The sequence below is a fragment of the Vigna unguiculata genome, unplaced genomic scaffold (assembly GCF_037176805.1).
Source record: "Vigna unguiculata cultivar grain cowpea cultivar isolate G323 ecotype 2 unplaced genomic scaffold, ASM3717680v1 ptg000414l, whole genome shotgun sequence".
Classification (NCBI taxonomy): Eukaryota; Viridiplantae; Streptophyta; class Magnoliopsida; order Fabales; family Fabaceae; genus Vigna; species Vigna unguiculata.
In genome coordinates this window covers 8,245-23,643 of record NW_028197049.1, presented here as the reverse complement: position 1 = coordinate 23,643, position 15,399 = coordinate 8,245, and the positions used below count along the sequence as shown (strand labels likewise).

Here is a 15,399-nt window from a genome sequence, read left to right as displayed (position 1 = left end):
GCCTCAGCTGTCGATATAGGTATTTTGAGAATACGTCTTAAAGACCAATGGTTAACAATGGCTCTGATGGGGGGGTTTGCTAGAATAAATAATAATGAGATAACTGTTTTAGTAAATGATGCGGAAAAGGGTAGTGACATTGATCCACAAGAAGCACAGCAAACTCTTGAAATAGCAGAAACTAATTTGAATAAGGCTGAAGGCAAGAGACAAACAATTGAGGCAAATCTAGCTCTTAGACGAGCTAGAACACGAGTAGAGGCTATCAATGTTATTTCATAACAAGTTGAAATTGATGCGTCCCAATATCCGAAAACAATAAAAAGAAAAAAGAAACAGTCAGAAGAAAAAAGTAAGTAGAAAAGCTTATTAGATACCACAGTCAAAGGTATCTAATAAGTTATAACTATACCTTACCTACTATTGGATTTGAACCAATGACTCCCGCCGTATGAAAGCAATACTCTAACCACTGAGTTAAGTAGGTAATTTAGGACTCCTCCTCAAAAAAAAAAAAAGAAGAGTACCCATCTATCAGATTAATTGATTATAAATGTAAAATTACTGATAAGCAATACCAACCCCCGTTCAAGGGATTCGATCATGTAATATTCATCTTGACAAGCAATTATCTTCATACTATGATAAAATATGTATCAAAAACACAAGGGCTGTAGCTCAGTTAGGTAGAGCACCTCGTTTACACGAGCGCCAATGCTTTTTTTCAGAGGAGTTCATCTTGTAATTAAAAAAGTTTATCTTATAGTAAGAAATCGGTGTCTTACTCCATTTTAAGGAACAAAACAAGAGAACACTAGCCTGACAAAGGGTTTAGCCATAAAATCGAATCCATAATTGATTTGAGATATTGATAAGGTGAATACCCATTTCTCGTCAATGCTAAACATAAAGGGTATAGGGACCTAAAAAAGATTATCTTTTCTTCCTATTTTATGAACTTTAAGGTGTATGAAGTGTCATTTCTTATCTTCTATTTTAATTTTAGTAGGTGGATAAAGAGTCCATTTAACTTAAGTTGATCTAGGCCAGAAGCAGACCTACGTCAAGATAATCCTTCTTTGAAACACTTTGGTAGTGCTCTTTGATTGTTATACAAATAAAAAAGAAGAGCATAGGGAATCATCTCTTTATTCTTTACTGTAAAAAAAAAAAAAGATGGTGGACTAACTAATATTTTTATCAGTTAATGAAAAAGCTCAATGCAAAAAAAAATGCATGTTGGGTTTTGAAAACAATTTAAATCATTTAGATAATAATTAGTTTGATCTGTTTTACCGAGAAGGTCTACGGTTCGAGTCCGTATAGCCCTAATATTCCTACAGATACTAATAATATTAATACTATTTTGGATCGAATAGATCTCATTACTAAGACTATTACTAAAAAAAAAACAATTTGTAACTTTCTATTCGAACATATTCATATTCGATAGAATAATATTAATATTAGTATATTCAGCTAGTCTAAAAAAATGGAGACTTTAGACTAAAAATGAAAATGAATTTGGTATATTTTCTACATTCAGAGGAGTACTTTTATGTTTCTTCTTTACGAATATGATATTTTTTGGGCATTTCTAATAATATCAAGTTTGATTCCTATTTTGGCATTTCTAATTTCTGGAATTTTAGCCCCCATTAGCAAGGGACCGGAAAAACTTTCTAGTTATGAATCCGGAATAGAACCAATAGGCGATGCTTGGTTACAATTTCGAATCCGTTATTATATGTTTGCTCTCATTTTTGTTGTTTTTGATGTTGAAACGGTTTTTCTTTATCCATGGGCAATGAGTTTCGATGTATTAGGGGTATCCGTATTTTTAGAAGCTTTCTTATTCGTGCTTATCCTAATTGTTGGTTCAGTTTATGCATGGCGAAAGGGGGCATTAGAATGGTCTTAATTCTTGACTATTTAGACAATTAGAAAAAAAAATATTGAGACAATTATGAATTCCATTGAGTTTCCCTTACTTGATCAAACAACCCAAAATTCAGTTATTTCAACGACATTAAATGATTTTTCAAATTGGTCAAGATTATCCAGTTTATGGCCGCTTCTTTATGGTACGAGTTGTTGCTTCATTGAATTTGCTTCATTAATAGGATCACGATTCGATTTTGATCGTTATGGACTAGTACCACGATCGAGTCCTAGGCAGGCGGACCTAATTTTAACAGCGGGCACTGTAACTATGAAAATGGCCCCTTCTTTAGTTCGATTATATGAACAAATGCCCGAACCTAAATATGTTATTGCTATGGGAGCCTGTACAATTACGGGGGGGATGTTTAGTACCGATTCTTATAGTACTGTTCGAGGCGTAGATAAGCTAATTCCTGTAGATGTATATTTGCCGGGCTGTCCACCTAAACCGGAGGCCATTATAGATGCTATAACAAAACTTCGTAAGAAAATATCTCGAGAAATATATGAAGATCCAATGAGTTTTCAACGAGAGAATAGATGTTTTACTACCAACCATAAGTTTCATGTTGGATACAGTACTTATACTGACAATTATGGTCAAGAATTTTTCTATCAACCGCCATCTACTTCAGAGATATCGTCTGACACATTTTTTTAAAGTACAATAATAAAAAGCAATTCCTTTTTTAAAAATTTCATCGTATTTTAAAAATTTCATCGTAATAGAAAATACTAATACCAAACTCATAAAAAAAATTTAGGAGAAGCAAAAAATGCAAGGTCGTTTGTCTTCTTGGCTAGTCAAACATGGACTAATTCATAGATCCTTGGGTTTCGATTACCTAGGAATAGAGACTTTACAAATAAAGCCCGAGGATTGGCATTCCATTGCTGTCATTTTATATGTATATGGTTACAATTATCTACGTTCTCAATGTGCCTATGATGTAGCACCCGGAGGACTCTTAGCTAGTGTATATCATTTTACAAGAATAGAGTATGGTATAAATCAACCCGAAGAGGTATGCATAAAAATATTTGTATCAAGAAAAAATCCCAGAATTCCTTCGATTTTTTGGGTTTGGAAAAGTGCGGATTTTCAAGAAAAGGAATCTTATGATATGTTGGGAATCTCTTATGATAGTCATCCGCGTCTAAGACGTATTTTAATGCCCGAAAATTGGATAGGATGGCCTTTGCGTAAAGATTATATTGCTCCAAATTTTTATGAAATACAAGATGCTCACTAAATGATAAAAATAATAAACTAATCCAAACTTCTGCAACCCCAGTCAAAGAATATAAGTACATTCTGTTATAGATCAGACAAAATAATTGATTGACATTAAATCAGGCAGAGTAATGGAAGTTGCATTCAGATATTATTATGTGAGAAATCACAAAATTCAGAAATAATAGAATGAATAATTATAGGGTTTAAAATAGGATGGATAGGAGTTTCTTAAGATTCTAAAACAAAAACAATACTGAGTTCTTATCAGCCAAGCCAATAAAAGAAATAGGATGAACTGCAAAAATTCTTTATCTTTATAATAAACTAATTCTTTATCTTTATAATAAACTATATAACGTGCACATCACCATCAATTATACGGCCACGAAAAAAAAAACACAAAGAAAAGGGCTCGATTCTATTTTGGTAATCCTTCTCAGATGAATTCTTAATATTCTCACTCCACCCCAGAACTTCGACTTTTAGGTCTTTTAACCAACTAATTAAACCACTCGAATATTATGGAAATAGAAACCTTTTTTTGTATCGCAGAAAAAAAAGGAAAAAAATAGATAAAGAATTCATTATCTATATATCTATATCTATATATATATAGATACTATAGATAAGCGAATATACCTAATAAAAAATTGCATCTATTCTTTAATCATCTAGGAAAAGTATATCTACAGATACCTAAATAGATCAAAGAAATATGTTATGTATCAGAATCTAGAAGAACACAAATTTGTATGAGTATCTATCCCCCATATTCATTAAAATGAATATGGGGGATAGATACTCATACAAATGAATCTTGTGTCAGGAACCAGATTTGAACTGGTGACACGAGGATTTTCAGTCCTCTGCTCTACCAACTGAGCTATCCCGACCATTCTTGAAGCTTAATACTTTGATTTTAAAAGATTTTTAAAATCTATGTTAATGAATCTATATCAACTAAGTAAAAAAAAAGTTTGTAAGTGAGTTTCCGCAGTAATAATTATTTTTTATTGTTAATCGTTAATTACGCATATGAAAATTCCTTGCTAAAAAATAAGATATTAATTTATACATTTCTGATTAAAAAAAATTCTATGTGTTTCACATATATATTTATATCTATTCCAAAACTCGTCCCTTGTCATTATGATAGATAAGAAAATTATGATAGATAGGAAATTGATGAAAATAAAAATTCCAATTTCGTTGGGAAATAATAAATCGAATAAAACACATAAATAAGGACTTCAAGATAGAGAGGATATAGGAAAAAAATTAGAAAATGAAAAAGTATTTTTGGGGATAGAGGGACTTGAACCCTCATGATTTCTTAAGTCGACGGATTTTCCTCTTACTTTCAATTTCATTGTTGTCGGTATTGACATGTAGAATAGGACTCTATCTTTATTCTCATCTGATTTATCAGTTCTTCAAGGGTTTTAGCCGATTATGATGAAGTGAATAATTTCATCAATAAATATTCCATCTTTTCTTCAACTTCGAATTGATTTGATTCACATTTTTCATTTGTGAATATTTTTATCACAAATAGATCTTCAATAATAAAATAAAAAGTAACAAATTGAAAGAGTATTTCAGTATATATATATGTTTCTAAATGTTTATCTTTGATCCATTCCTGTAATTTTGGTGAAAGGATTCTTTTACTAATGCAATAAAAAAAGTCGTCAATTTCGTTTGTTAGAACAGCTTCCATAGAGTCTCTGCACCTATCCCTTTTTTATTATCACTTTCTGAATTTTTATTTGTTTTCAGAAAACAGGATTTGGCTCAGGATTGCCCATTGTGAATTCCAGGGTTTCTCTGAATTTGAAAATTATTACTTGGTAAGTTTCCATACCAAAACTCAATCCAATTAAGTCCGTAGCGTCTACCAATTTCGCCATATCCCCATCTTTTTTTTTATTTGAATCTGATTATAATAGAATGCTTTTTTTTTCATTTCTATTATGAGAATTATGCGGGAACTTTTGAATTCATTAAATACATATTATTTTATTAAATATTAAAAACCCCTTTCTCCAATTTTATAGATTTTATTTCATCTATATTGGATACCTTTATTTGTTTGAATCAGAACTAATTCTAATATCTATATATTAACAATTCAATATACACAGATATAGACCACATATCTACTTATCTTCTATGTACCTACTTATCTTCTTTTTTCATACAATTTAGAATACTCGAATGGTCGATTCTTTTTTTTTTTTTGTTTTTGCTTAAAAAAAAAAAGAAAATAAACAATCCATTTATTCATATACAATTTATATAACTAAAACGAATCTAGTGGCTAAAAAAAACCATTCTTTTAATTGAATATAATATAGAATTAGACATTTACTTAGAAATATGGAATTCCTTAATAAATATTTACTAAAATTTATATTTATTCAAATTTACTTTAAGTACTAATAAATAATCTTTTTGAAAGAAATCAATTTAATAATATATATCTAGAATAGTAGATCGAAATAAATTATATTAAATAAATTATATTAATATAATATTAATTATTATCTTGCACTTTATGTTATCAGATAAAATAAATAATAGAAATAATAAAAATTGGGTTTGATTTTCTATATTTTCTTTCTCTATTTTTGATGTTTGTATTAATTTGAATTTTGTTATAAATAACTAAAAATTGATAACTAAGATCCCATTCAATTCTTCTGCATATGTATATTTCGTTTACATTAGCCGGTTTAGCTCAGAGGTTAGAGCATCGCATTTGTAATGCGATGGTCATCGGTTCGAATCCGATAACCGGCTTTTCTCTATTTGTTTTTTACATAATTGATAATATCTTTTTTAGAAATAAAAAATTGGGAGAGTTCGATCTCTGCGGAAGAAATCAAGAAATTAACCTACTTTTTTGTATTCTTTTATATACAATAAATTCGGATATTGATAAAATTCATCTAATTCTTCTTTGTACTATAAAACTTTAGTAGATTTCGCTTCATTTAGAATTCTATAATATTTTTCATTTCGTTTAGTTTTCATTTCGATTTATAAGATTTTTCATTTTAAAAAAGGAGTTTTTATGTCACGTTACAGAGGACCTCGTTTCAAAAAAATACGTCGTCTAGGATATTTACCAGGACTTACTAGTAAAAGGCCAACAGTCAAAAACGAATTTCGAAATCAATTGCGCTTCAGTAAAAAATCTCAATATCGTATTCGTTTAGAAGAAAAACAAAAATTGCGTTTTCATTATGGTCTTACAGAACGACAATTGCTTAAATACGTTCGTATCTCCGGAAAAGCTAAAGGATCAACTGGTCAGGTTTTATTACAACTACTTGAAATGCGCTTGGATAACATACTTTTTCGATTGGGTATGGCTGCGACTATTCCTCAAGCCCGCCAATTTATAAACCATAGACATGTTTTAGTTAATGGTCGTATAGTGGATATACCAAGTTATCGTTGTAAACCTCAAGATATTATTACAGCAAAGGATGAACAAAAATCTAAAACTCTTATTCAAAATTATTTTGATTCAGCCCCCCATGAGAAATTGCCAAATCATTTGACTGTTCACCCTTTCCAATATAAAGGTTTAATTAATCAAATAATAGATAATAAATGGGTTGGTTTGAAAATAAATGAATTACTGGTTGTAGAATATTATTCTCGTCAAACTTAAACTTAACTAAAATAACAAGAGTTTTTTTTACAAGGATTTTCTGCTATTCATATATCATAGACATGGATATGCGAAAATTTTTATTCCTTGCCCACCCGTTATCCACTATTTTTTGTATTACCGAAAAATGAGGAATATAAAGTTGTCCATATCAACAAACAAATTTGAAATATGAAATAATGGTATGCATTGGGATGAGTAATATTGATGAATTTGGTAAAGATTCGGAAAGAGAGGGATTCGAACCCCCGGTAAACAAAAAGCCTACATAGCAGTTCCAATGCTACGCCTTGAACCACTCGGCCATCTCTCCTATATAATGATGCCCAGAAACCGGTTGAATGTTGAATAGTGAATCAATCCTATTTTTCATAAATGCATAAAACCTATTCAAACTATAAAAATACAAAGTAAAATTAAAAAAAAACCTCCTACAAGGTCTTAGGATAAACAAATTTGATTGATGAGTTCATTTTTACGTTATTTCGCACTGTATTATAATTATACAATTCCTTTATTTGTGGGATTGATTTCTCACACCATGATTAATTAAATTATAGAATGGATTTCTACCTATGCCTAGATCTCGGATAAATGAAAATTTTATAGATAAGACCTTTTCAATTGTAGCCAATATCTTATTACGAATAATTCCGACAACTTCAGGAGAAAAAAGGGCATTCACTTATTACAGAGATGGTGTGATTTGATTCCATTTTTTTTGACCGATTTCGGTCAAAAAAAAATGGAATGGAAAAACCCCACGCGTGTTGAAGGTGAAATTTGTAAATAAAAGGATTAATTCCTTCTGTCGTGTATCCTCGATTAATGAAGCCTTATATGCTTGAATTTTAGGTTTCTAGTATTAAGCGAAAGGTTATACCTATACTTATGGGGTTAGGTCAACCCCAAATTACTAGTACTGATAGGCAACATTGGGAAAGAAGCACTACGCTTGGGAATCAAGGACACGAAAACTTTGTATCTATCTATATCCATGGCTTATCGAGATTGGGACTAACAGGAATGGTTGGGACAATAAATATCCATCTCGTTCATATTTTGGATACCCATAGAACCATCGAAGATTATTGAGGTGACTAATTCCAGGAAATTAAGCAGCGTAGAGGACAAAGAAATTGTTGAAGTTCTTATTTTTTTTTATCAAGTACCTACATACTTAATGTTAAGAAATAATTTTTGACAGGAAGGTTGGCTAGAGATTTATTGTAAAAACACTAGCTCTGTTCAGTTGAGAATGAGAATACTGGAATATTTTTTGATTTGATGGATTTTTCTCATTACACACATAAGGGGGGAGCCGTATGAGATGAAAATCTCACGTACAGTTCTGGAGCGGAGATTCTTTGAACCGAATGACGACCGTAACGGATGTCAGCTCAATCTGAAGGAAATTATGCAGAAGCTTTACAGAATTATTATGAGGCTATGCGACTGGAAATTGATCCCTATGATCGAAGTTATATACTTTATAACATAGGCCTTATTCACACAAGTAACGGAGAACATACTAAAGCTTTGGAATATTATTTTCGGGCGCTCGAACGAAACCCATTTTTACCCCAAGCTTTTAATAATATGGCCGTGATCTGTCATTACGTGCGACTATCTCCACTATAGAAAGAAAAAAGAAAAGAACAAGCAAATCCACAAATTTTAATATAAGAAATATAGAAATATAAATAATTATAAATAAGAAAGGCTTTCTACATATATATATCGTTCAAAACAACGATTTTTATCAGCTGTAGCAAAGAAACTTCATAGAAGTAAAAATATGAAGAAATCGATATGTCTAGATACCCTCTTTTTCTATGGATAAAAGATCTAATTGATAAAGGAAGCATCGTAAGGATCAATTAACACGGTTTTCAATCGATATAATAAAAACTGCTTCCTTATCTCATGATAAATAAAGAAGTCAGGAATCCACTTATGTAATAAAAAGGATCCCCTGGTATTTTGAGCAGCGGTGTAGTATCAAATCCCAAAGATAGAAAGTATTTTCTCTTTACTTATAAGAACTTATAAGATAAGAAAGAAAAAACTTTTACCAAGATTCTATAGAAATGAATCTATCATATATTTTTGTATATGATATATAAAATCGAGATAGTTACCTTTCAGAAAATTAGAATTAGGGCGTTAATGCCAATGCTTGATTCCCTTTTCTGAAGGTAGGAGAAAAGATAAAACTAAAAAAAAAGATGAAATTCTTTGAAATTCTTTATTTATTAGTAAAAATGAAAGTTTGAAACTCATATTAATAATTTCTTTTTTTCTTTTAGTTAACTTCAAGATAATAGAACAAAAAAAGAATTGACTACTGAGCCGTATGAGTCAGGAAATTCTCAAGTACGGTTCTAAGGAAAGGAATTGACTCACCTATTTCGACCGAGGAGAACAGGCCATTCGGCAGGGAGACTCAGAAGTTGCGGAGTCTTGGTTTAATCAAGCCGCTGAATATTGGAAACAAGCTATAGCTCTCACCCCCGGTAATTATATTGCAGCACAGAATTGGTTGAAGATCACAGGGCGTTTTGAATAAGAACACTCTGTTTCTTTTTTTTCTTATATATTTATCTATCTATATAAAGATATAGATAGATAAATATATATTGTTATAAATTCTTGTTTCTTGTCCCTATCAAATTCAAAAATCATTTCTATAGGAACGACCAATCACATAATTTAAATATATCCCTTCTAATTTTGTTCGATTTTGTCTAGTATTTCATAGAAATAAACGAGATGTGGATACAGTAGATAATTTTCTCCTTTTTTCTGTTATTTAAACTAATATTCAATCAAATTAAGAAAAGAGACCTTCAAAAAAAGAAATAAAATATAGGTATATTGCCTAATAATGAATGCTAATGCCTGCTCAATTTGAAATAGAGTACATACTTATACTTTATCTAAAAAAAAAAATAAAATCTAAGGAATAGAATTAGAATAAAATCTGAATACATTTGATTAGGCTGCACGAAAAATTATTGAACTTCCATTCAGAGTTCCCAAAAAGGTCTTAGAAGATTAAAATAGGTCCGTTGAGCGCCTCACTCTTATGTCATAATAGATTCGAACACTTGCCCCGAATTGACTTCGAGATCATAATTGTTCTAGTGAAAAACTAAAGAAATGAAATTTACTAAGATATCCAATACATGAGAGATAGGAGAGAACAAAACTCAATAGAAACATCTCTAATAAGTTCACTAATTCTGTTTTATGTTGGCAGGTCTCTTTGTATGTGTTGTCTGGAAAGAGGAGGACTCAATGATTATTCGTTCACCGGAACCAGAAGTTAAAATTTTGGTAGATAGGGATCCTATAAAAACTTCTTTTGAGGAATGGGCAAAACCTGGTCATTTCTCAAGAACAATAGCTAAGGGACCAGATACTACTACTTGGATCTGGAACCTACATGCTGACGCTCATGATTTTGATAGCCATACTAATGATTTAGAGGAGATTTCCCGAAAAGTTTTTAGTGCGCATTTTGGCCAACTCTCTATCATCTTTCTTTGGCTGAGTGGCATGTATTTTCATGGTGCTCGTTTTTCCAATTATGAGGCATGGTTAAGTGATCCTACTCACATTAGGCCTAGTGCTCAGGTGGTTTGGCCAATAGTGGGTCAAGAAATATTGAATGGTGATGTAGGGGGGGGGTTCCGAGGAATACAAATAACCTCTGGTTTTTTTCAGATTTGGAGAGCATCTGGAATAACTAATGAATTACAACTCTATTGTACTGCAATTGGTGCATTGGTCTTTGCAGCCTTAATGCTTTTTGCTGGTTGGTTTCATTATCACAAAGCTGCTCCAAAATTGGCTTGGTTCCAAGATGTAGAATCTATGTTGAATCACCATTTGACAGGGCTCCTAGGGTTGGGGTCTCTTTCTTGGGCAGGACATCAAATACATGTATCTTTACCGATTAACCAATTTCTAAATGCTGCAGTAGATCCCAAAGAGATACCACTTCCTCATGAATTTATCCTAAATCGGGATCTTTTGGCTCAACTTTATCCGAGTTTTTCCGAGGGAGCAACCCCATTTTTTACCTTGAATTGGTCAAAATACGGAGAATTTCTTACTTTTCGTGGAGGATTAGATCCAGTAACTGGAGGTTTATGGCTGACCGATATTATACACCATCATTTAGCTATTGCAATTCTTTTCTTGATAGCGGGTCACATGTATAGGACCAACTGGGGTATTGGTCACAATATAAAAGACATTTTAGAGGCACATAAAGGTCCATTTACAGGCCAGGGTCATAAAGGTATATATGAGATTCTAACAACGTCATGGCATGCTCAATTATCTATTAATCTAGCTATGTTAGGCTCTTTGACCATTGTTGTAGCTCACCATATGTATTCTATGCCTCCTTATCCATACCTAGCTACTGACTATGGTACACAACTGTCATTGTTTACACATCACATGTGGATTGGTGGATTTCTCATAGTCGGTGCTGCTGCGCATGCAGCGATTTTTATGGTAAGAGATTATGATCCGACTATTCGATACAACGATCTATTAGATCGTGTCCTTAGACATCGTGATTCAATCATATCACATCTTAACTGGGTATGTATCTTTTTAGGTTTTCACAGTTTTGGTTTGTATATTCATAATGATACCATGAGCGCATTAGGGCGCCCTCAAGATATGTTTTCAGATACTGCTATACAATTACAGCCGATCTTTGCTCAATGGATACAAAATACCCACGCTTTAGCACCTGGCACAACAGCCCCAGGTGCAGCAACAAGTACCAGTTTGACTTGGGGAGGTGAAAATTTAGTAGCAGTGGGCGGTAAAGTTGCTTTGTTACCTATTCCTTTAGGAACTGCGGATTTTTTGGTCCATCATATTCATGCATTTACAATTCATGTAACAGTATTGATACTCTTAAAGGGTGTTCTATTTGCTCGTAGTTCACGATTGATACCGGATAAAGCAAATCTAGGTTTTCGTTTCCCTTGTGATGGACCTGGAAGAGGGGGGACATGCCAAGTATCCGCTTGGGATCATGTCTTCTTAGGACTATTTTGGATGTACAATTCAATTTCCGTAGTTATATTCCATTTCAGTTGGAAAATGCAGTCAGATGTTTGGGGTAGTATAAGTGATCAAGGGATAGTAACTCATATCACAGGAGGAAATTTTGCGCAGAGTTCCATTACCATTAATGGGTGGCTTCGTGATTTCTTATGGGCGCAGGCATCCCAGGTAATTCAGTCTTATGGTTCTTCATTATCTGCATATGGTCTTTTTTTCTTGGGTGCACATTTTGTATGGGCTTTTAGTTTAATGTTTCTATTCAGCGGGCGTGGTTATTGGCAAGAACTTATTGAATCCATTGTTTGGGCTCATAATAAATTAAAAGTTGCTCCTGCTACTCAGCCCAGAGCCTTGAGCATTGTACAAGGACGTGCTGTAGGAGTAACACATTACCTTCTAGGTGGAATTGCCACAACATGGGCATTCTTCTTAGCAAGAATTATTGCAGTAGGATAATAGCTAGGAGGATTTGAAAATCATTATGGCATTAAGATTTCCAAGCTTTAGTCAAGGCTTAGCTCAAGACCCCACTACTCGTCGTATTTGGTTTGGTATTGCTACCGCACATGACTTCGAAAGTCATGATGATATTACTGAGGAACGTCTTTATCAGAATATTTTTGCTTCTCATTTCGGGCAATTAGCAATCATTTTTCTGTGGACTTCCGGGAATCTCTTTCATGTAGCTTGGCAAGGTAATTTTGAGACATGGGTACAGGATCCTTTACATGTAAGACCTATTGCTCATGCAATTTGGGATCCTCATTTTGGTCAACCAGCTGTAGAAGCTTTTACTCGAGGGGGTGCTCTAGGTCCTGTTAATATAGCCTATTCTGGTGTTTATCAGTGGTGGTATACAATCGGTTTACGTACTAATGGGGATCTTTATACTGGAGCTATTTTTCTATTAATACTTTCTATTATATCTTTAATAGCAGGTTGGTTACACCTACAACCAAAATGGAAACCGAGTGTTTCGTGGTTTAAAAATGCCGAATCCCGCCTCAATCATCATTTGTCAGGACTATTCGGAGTAAGTTCCTTGGCTTGGACAGGGCATTTAGTTCATGTTGCTATTCCGGGGTCCAGGGGGGAATCCGTTCGATGGAACAATTTATTAGATATCTTGCCGCACCCCGAGGGATTAGGTCCATTTTTTACAGGTCAGTGGAATCTTTATGCTCAAAACCCAGATTCCAATAATCATATATTTGGTACCCCTCAAGGAGCAGGAACTGCTATTCTAACACTTCTCGGAGGATTTCATCCGCAAACTCAAAGTTTATGGTTAACTGATATTGCACACCATCATTTGGCTATTGCGTTTATTTTTCTAGTTGCTGGCCATATGTATAGAACTAATTTCGGGATTGGTCACAGTATTAAAGATCTTTTAGAAGCACATACTCCTCCGGGGGGTAGATTGGGGCGTGGGCATAAGGGTCTTTATGATACAATCAATAATTCAATTCATTTTCAATTAGGTCTTGCTCTAGCCTCTTTAGGGGTTATTACTTCCTTGGTAGCACAACACATGTACTCTTTACCTGCTTATGCGTTTATAGCGCAAGACTTTACTACTCAAGCTGCCTTATATACTCATCATCAATATATAGCAGGCTTCATTATGACAGGGGCTTTTGCTCATGGAGCTATCTTTTTTATTAGAGATTATAATCCAGAGCAGAATCAAGATAATGTCTTGGCAAGAATGTTAGACCATAAAGAAGCTATCATATCCCACTTAAGTTGGGCTAGCCTCTTTCTGGGGTTCCATACTCTGGGACTTTATGTCCATAACGATGTCATGCTTGCTTTTGGTACTCCGGAGAAACAAATTTTGATTGAACCTATATTTGCCCAATGGATACAATCTGCTCATGGTAAAACTTCCTATGGGTTCGATATACTTTTATCTTCAACGAACAGTCCGGCGTTCAATGCGGGACGAAGCATATGGTTGCCTGGTTGGTTAAACGCTGTAAATGAGAATAGTAATTCTCTATTCTTAACAATAGGGCCTGGAGACTTCTTGGTTCATCATGCTATTGCTCTTGGTTTACATACAACTACTTTGATTTTAGTAAAAGGTGCTTTGGATGCGCGTGGTTCTAAGTTAATGCCTGATAAAAAAGATTTTGGTTATAGTTTTCCTTGTGATGGCCCGGGACGAGGCGGAACTTGTGATATTTCCGCTTGGGACGCATTTTATTTGGCAGTTTTCTGGATGTTAAATACCATTGGATGGGTTACTTTTTATTGGCATTGGAAACACATTACACTATGGCAGGGTAATATTTCACAGTTTAATGAATCTTCTACCTATTTGATGGGATGGTTAAGAGATTATCTATGGTTGAACTCTTCACAACTTATCAATGGATATAACCCTTTTGGTATGAATAGTTTATCAGTCTGGGCATGGATGTTCTTGTTTGGACATCTTGTTTGGGCTACTGGATTTATGTTCTTAATTTCTTGGCGCGGATATTGGCAGGAATTGATTGAAACTTTGGCATGGGCTCATGAACGTACACCTTTGGCTAATTTGATTCGATGGAGAGATAAACCAGTGGCTCTTTCCATTGTGCAAGCAAGATTGGTTGGACTAGCCCACTTTTCCGTAGGTTATATATTTACTTATGCAGCCTTCTTAATTGCCTCTACATCGGGCAAATTCGGTTAATTGAATTCTTTATTATATATATCTGGCAAGAATCTCATTTCCTTCTATAGGGAAGAGAAGCCACTTATACATCTAGGATCCGACTTCTATCATTGATGCTAATAGCAAATTAACCATTATGGCAAGGAAAAGTGTTATTCAGAGGGAAAAGAAGAGACAAAAATTGGAACAGAAATATCATTTGATTCGCCGATCCTCAAAAAAAGAAATAAGCAAAGTTCCGTCGTTAAGTGAGAAATGGGAAATTCATGGAAAATTAGAATCACTACCGCGTAATAGTGCACCTATACGTCTTCATCGACGTTGTTTTTCGACCGGAAGACCGAGAGCTAATTATCGAGACTTTGGATTATCTGGACACATACTTCGGGAAATGGTTCATGCATGTTTCTTGCCGGGTGCAACAAGATCCAGTTGGTAAGGATTTCCAATTATCTTCATTTTTTTCATTTTATTATCAGCGATCATAGGAGGGTCCCTTTACCGTTATGTATAAATGGTTTATTCTATTTATATAGATATGGTAAAGGGACGCATTCCATCTTTGTTTTTGTTCATTAGTTATCAATTCTTTTCTTTATCGCGGAGTAGAGCAACTTGGTAGCTCGCAAGGCTCATAACCTTGAGGTTACGGGTTCAAATCCCGTCTCCGCAACTTTTTGAATTTGATAAAAAAACAAGGTTTCAAGAAGAAGGGCATTATACGCAGTAAATTCTATGGCATTTTTCATACTATGACTATTAAATACATAG

At 33.6% G+C, this 15,399-nt stretch overlaps 3 non-coding genes across 3 annotated transcripts; 1 reads left to right on the top strand and 2 right to left on the bottom strand.

The window, feature by feature from the left end:
* Positions 1 to 4,001: 4,001 nt before the first annotated feature.
* Positions 4,002 to 4,074, bottom strand: TRNAF-GAA (transfer RNA phenylalanine (anticodon GAA)). Its single transcript has one exon. It is a non-coding gene; the product is annotated as a tRNA-Phe (tRNA).
* Positions 4,075 to 5,910: 1,836 nt separating this feature from the next.
* On the top strand, positions 5,911 to 5,983 carry TRNAT-UGU (transfer RNA threonine (anticodon UGU)). Its single transcript has one exon. It is a non-coding gene; the product is annotated as a tRNA-Thr (tRNA).
* A 1,105-nt stretch (positions 5,984 to 7,088) lies between these two features.
* On the bottom strand, positions 7,089 to 7,176 carry TRNAS-GGA (transfer RNA serine (anticodon GGA)). Its single transcript has one exon. It is a non-coding gene; the product is annotated as a tRNA-Ser (tRNA).
* Positions 7,177 to 15,399: the final 8,223 nt, after the last annotated feature.